We start from the raw sequence: 5540 nt of genomic DNA, 5'->3' as shown, positions 1-5540 counted from the left end.
GCTCCCTGGCGCCTAGCAACGGCGGGGGAGGGCGGAGCGAGGCGGCGACTTCTCGCGAGAAGCGGTGGCGGTCAGCTTCCCGCGAGAGCCCCGCCGGCAGGCGCCGCGCGCCGTCACGTGCTCATGCTGGAGGCGGTGGCGGTCATGTTGCTTGCGGGCACGGCGCTTTGCTGGGGGCAGCGCCGGCGGCCGGGGCGGCGAGAGCGGCCCGCGCCGGGCGCGGAGACTCCGCCGAGCCGGGCCGGGCCAGCCCCAGGTCACGGCACGGCCCCACAGCTGTCCGAGCAGCACTCTTGTGCTGGTCAGCCATGGTCTCACACTGGCTTCCTCATCTGCGTCTTTAAATGACACTACTGGTTTTTGTCCCATTTTCCCTAAAGGAAAAAATTAAGCCAGAAGATGCCTTTGGATTTAAATCCCATAATGAAATCTAAGCAATACCCAAAAGACCTAAACTGCTTTTCTCCCTGTGAATTTGACCAGGAAAAATGCTTTAAATCATTCCTAACTCAGGTTGTGTTGACAAGGATACTCTCCATTTAGTGTAAAATGGAAATGCAGCTCATAAACGAACACCTGCGAGCACGAAGCTTTCCGAGGAGAGTCGGCACAGCAGCACGTCCGCCCTGCTAACGATCCCCTGCTCGCAGCTCTGTTGGGGTGGCCGATGCATTGCTCTTTGCCGACCTCGTGGTGGCCATGCTGCCCGTGCCGCCAGCCTTCGCGCCAAGCCACAGCCCTCACAGGCTCCTGATGCCCCGTTCCTGAGAAAGCCCCAGAACAACTACAAGCAGAAACGATATTTGCGCAAAAAACAAAACGTCTTGGGTCATTTGCAACTGGCTCTCGGATGTATACTTCCAACAGCTTCATTCTGGCTGTAAAGTCACTTGAATCCAAAGCTTTTATATGACAAAAACACCAAACAAATGCAAACCACAGCTGTAACTACGTGACAGCACAGTGGCCCCACCTTTATGCGCCAGGGCACTGCGGAGGCCAGGAGGGGGGCTTCCCCCGCCACGGTGACCCCTGGCAGCCCGTCACTGCTGCGGTCCCCCTGGGACGTGGCAATTCTGGCTCATCATCGCCCACCAAAGTGACTGAACCCTCCACGCTGTGTCAGCGCGGCAGCGCTCCTTCCGCACCTCCAGGACACCCAGCGGGAGGAGCCGGATCCGCCAACAGCCGCCGCGGCCAGCAGTCGTCGCCCGCACGCGACATGGCGCCGTCCGCCTCGCCGCCGGCCACGTGACGTGCGGCGAAGCCGCCGCCGCCATCTTGGGAGAGGGCAGTGAGGCCTCCGCCGCCAACTTGAGTGCGGGCAAGGGACCCGCTGACCGGGGCCGGCGAGGCGGTGCGGGCCGCGGCGGGGAGGCAGCAGCGCCGCCGCCTGTCGCCGCGCGGTGGGGCGGCCCGGCGGGGGCGGGGCGCCGGCCCGCGGGAGGCCCGGGCCCGGTGAGTACCTGTGCCCCCCGGGGCCTGCCGCACCGCTCCGGGCCGCTGCCCCGGGGCTCGCGCGGGCCTCGATCCGCCGCGGGGAGGGAGAGCCCGGCACCGGCTGCCCGCGTCCCCCACGGGGTCCCCGGGGCCGGGAGCTGCCCTCCCCCGCCGGGCCGCCCCTCTGGGCCCTCCCCCCGGGCTCTCCACCCAGGCCAGCCAGTACTGCACCCCCGGGGACGGCCCCGGTCCCTTCCCCAGGAGGAGACCCCGGTACTGACCCCTCGGGGCTGTTTGCTGGTCACTTCCATGCAGGGGACCCTGGGGCTGTCCCCCTGGGGCTGCCCCCCAGCCCCGCCCTTTGGAGCTGTCCCCTGGGGCTGTCCCCTGACCCGCTTCGCTGGGGTGAGCAGCAGTACCACACCCGAGTGCTGTCCCCTGGCCCTTTGCCCTGGGGACCCCATTACTGACATCCCTGGGACTCTCCCCGGTCCCTTCCCTGGGGAACCTGACCCCCCAGGCCCGCGCCTGTCCCTGTCCCTGGGGCGCTGCTGGCTCAGTCCTGGGGCCATCTCCTGCCAGGCTGACCCCAGGGCTGCCTCCTTCCCCTCATCCCGGGGCCACCCCAGCACTCCCCTTCCCTTAGTGTATCCCACCTCCTGGTCCTCCCGAGCTCATGCACCATCCAGCCTATGATACCCCACTTGTGCTTCCTCCCCGAGGTGACACTTTTCGAGTAGCCCTCATCCCCTCCTCAGCAGCCCAACCCTTGTTGCCCTCCGTGCCCGGGGGTAGTGGGTTGGGAAGGGCACATCCGTGCCCATGCCGCAAGGGGGTGGGAGGACCTCAGGCGTGTGGACGGGTGCTGTGGGAAGGGTCGTTCTCTCCCCACGTGGGGCCTGTCCTTGGCAGAGAGTGCTGCTGTGTGCAGGACTTGTTGGGCTTGGGTAGAGGGGAGCTGAGTAGTAAACATCTCCTGTGGAGCTCAGTGGCATTTGCAGATGCACAGTGCTTGGATGTACTTGGCCTCTGCGGTCTCTGTGCCTCTTCTTGTGAAGGGCCAGGTCTATAAACAGATAATTCCTGTAAACAATTTCTTTCCCTCCGGGGTGCTGTGAACCATAATGTCCTGATGGTCACAGAGCATCAGCTGGGCCCCGCGTGGCACGGATAAGCAAAGGGTCTGGGAGTGGTATTTCCAGGGATGCATGTGGCGCTGGCCTGTGTGAGCGGGGAGCTGCTTCGCAGCGCTGCCCAAGAGCATCGTGCCTCTTGTTTCTGAGGTGGGGGGAGTTGTTTACAAAGCGACAGCCTGTGTCTCAAACGGCTCAGAAACTCATCCGGGGATGAGAGTCATTCATTTTTGGCTTCATTTTCAAGCATTTTTCAAGCTGTCACAGCTTGGCAGGTCTGTAGCTGCAGTGTCAAGATTTAGAATTATTCTGTCGGTAATTGCTTTCTGATTCATCAAAATGATAGATGAGAGGGAAAATGACAAATAATCACAAGTTGGGGATCTTCAAGGATATCCCTAAAAATGCGACTGGAAAAATGTGACATGCGTGAGTTCCCTTGTCAGGAGGTCACCTTTGCTGTCAGAGCATTTACAAAGAAATTCTCTTGAATTCAAAGTTGGGAAAAGTGGGTAACTGGAAAACTAGTCTATGAGCAGCACTGCAAAAGTATTTTTAGGTAATGCGATCTTTGGCCTTTTTCACTGAACCCGAAAGCAGATATTTTCACCTTGGATAACTGTCCTTTCCAAGGGTGCTAAAAGCAAAATACAGCTTCTGTACTTTACTTCCTTACCTGAAGAAGGGGGATGTGCTCTAACACTTGTTTTTTTCCCTCAGCTATATCAGTTTGTCTAATAAAAGCTATTACTGCTCTCCTACTCATACCCACAGACTAGCACAGCTACATGTGCTCTCTTACTTGTCTTGTTCCCTTAGCTACATTTGCAGAGACTCTTTTTGCCACAAGTCCCTTCGTTTTCAGCAGCATAGTGGGAGTTGTGTGGTTACATCTCTTACATCTTTTTTATTTTCTTTAAATGTTGGAGGCAGGTGACTCATCATAACTCCAGCTGATATTTCTCAGTGATTTCTTATTTAGCACAGTGTATCAGGCAGAAGATGTATCGCGCAGTCAGAGGGGAGCTGGCGATACCAGCATGGATTAAAAAACTGTGAGGCAGTTGCTTGTTGCTGTTTGCTTTTGTTTGAGTGGCAAAGGTTTACAGACTGTCTCTCCAAATATAGAATGACCCTGCGTAGACTCGTGTATTGGAGGCACAGGCCTCTCCCGTACTCGTCCTCATCATTGTGCCAAAAAGCCTGTCTGCGTAAGTGTTTTTCTTCCGATAAAAGAGTGTTCCCACCTAGACAGTCGTCTTGTGGTGGCAGTTCTTGGCAGTTGGGTATGCAGCTTTGCTCTTCTCTCAGGGCAGAGGGCAGAGTAGCTGTTTGGAGCAAAAGATAAGAAATGGAGAAAGTGTAATAAGGATATTCCAACAAGAGCTGAGTTCAGCTCAGCTAGAGCAGAACAACTTTGTTTTGCAAGAGCCAACGCTTTTCCACAAGCCACGCTTGTTTTTATTTCCCCTTTCCAAACAGACAGACATTTGTGGACTCTGCAGTGATGGTTGCAATCACTTACGAAGCTACACATGCAATTTGTACAATATTCTGTCTTCACAGTGCTCAGCAAGCCTCTAGTGCAAATCATTTTTCACCAGGATAATCATCTTTTTCCTCTAGGCATGTGTGTGCATGTGTTTGCAGGGAAAGGGAGGCAGAGAGGTTAAGAGTTTTCGAAGGCTGCAGATAATCCGAGGGGAATGCATATATTCCTCTCTTAGTCTTACCTCGCTGCCTCCTGTAGATGGGGGGTGCACTGCTCTTCTTAGTACTATGTGGATTTTGAACTTCTTGCTTATTAGCATTTTTATACATAGTTGCTGTTTGTCTGCAGTTCTGTGGTGTTAGAGTAGATCTGGCTCTATACTGGGTAATGTGGGGTCCTTGTTGCATCTCCTCTTATATTCTTATTTTAGATTTAAGCAGTGCATTTGAGCTATTTCAGTGATTTTGAAGGAAGGCAGAATGATCCTGTGGAAGGACACTGGTCTGGGAACCAGCCAACTTGAACTATGTTCCCAACTCTGCCATTGTCTAGTGTGTAATGATGGGCTTGTTGCTTAATCTCTGTGCGCATGTTTACTTCTAACTTAAACAGAGCTGATAATGTTCAGTCTGCTTTGTAAGGCTCTTTTGGATCACGGTCCAAGAAGCACTGAATGTTGTTGTAAGTCATTTGCTCAACTGAAAGGCAAACGTAGAAGGAAAATGGTGGTTTAACTTTGTGTGCCATCCTGCTGCTCTCATTCACCGAGATCTCTTCCTGGTCCTCTTGTCTGAGTCCTTTTTGATCAAAGCAGCCAACGCTTGCTGTGCAGCTCTCTCCAACCGTCTATAGGCTGGCAAGGAACGGAGCCACTGAAGTACTAGCTTGTATTGCGTGGGCACCTGCCCTCAATTGTGCTGTTCATAGAGCACTCAGGCTTGCACTAATAACGCTCAGCAGGTTCCTCCCTGCTTGTCAAGTGCCCTCTTTAATACGAACGGTTCAGGCATGTCTGTGCGGAGGACTTACAGAGTCTGCTTCTCATTGAGAAATCCAAGCTATGAGATAAACCTGTGGTCTTGTTTCCAGCATACCTACTGCCATTGCCTGTGTTTTCCATTCCTGTAGTGCTTGTGTGGCCTTCCATGGAGCTGTTCTGAGAGCAAAATAGCATCCTCTGAGAAACACGCCTTTCCCCCGTATTTTATTGAATATGAAAGCTGGCAAATGGTTGCACTGCTGTGGTGTCTTGTTCTAGCTTGCAAATTTCAGCTTGATTCACTGCCACATCCTGGTTTGTTCTGCATCAGGAAAGTGTGGGACCGAGGAGGGGAAGCTTGGGGCTGTCATGGAGGGCAGGAGACTGCTGTGAAATAAAGGTTTGGGCGAGTTTGCTGATGAGCTTTAACAGGAGAAGTTGAGAGGCGATTGCCTCACTGCTTTGGAACAAGGACATTCAGAGTGGCTCTCGTCTG

At 54.4% G+C, this 5540-nt stretch overlaps 1 protein-coding gene across 8 annotated transcripts in view; it reads left to right on the top strand.

Moving 5' to 3' along the window:
• The first annotated feature begins 1262 nt into the window (after window positions 1-1262).
• UIMC1 (ubiquitin interaction motif containing 1) overlaps window positions 1263-5540 on the top strand; it is a 40436-nt gene continuing 36158 nt past the window's right edge. For all 8 annotated transcript variants that reach the window (XM_064520969.1, XM_026122714.2, XM_064520966.1 and 5 more), the window contains exon 1: window positions 1263-1458. The gene's annotated coding sequence lies outside the window, so the exon portion shown is untranslated. The remainder of the gene's footprint in view (window positions 1459-5540) is intronic.

Source organism: Dromaius novaehollandiae, chromosome 15 (genome assembly GCF_036370855.1).
Source record: "Dromaius novaehollandiae isolate bDroNov1 chromosome 15, bDroNov1.hap1, whole genome shotgun sequence".
In the NCBI taxonomy this organism is placed as follows: domain Eukaryota; kingdom Metazoa; phylum Chordata; class Aves; order Casuariiformes; family Dromaiidae; genus Dromaius; species Dromaius novaehollandiae.
Note: the sequence above shows the minus strand (reverse complement) of the source record. Positions and strands in the feature narration are given on the sequence as shown.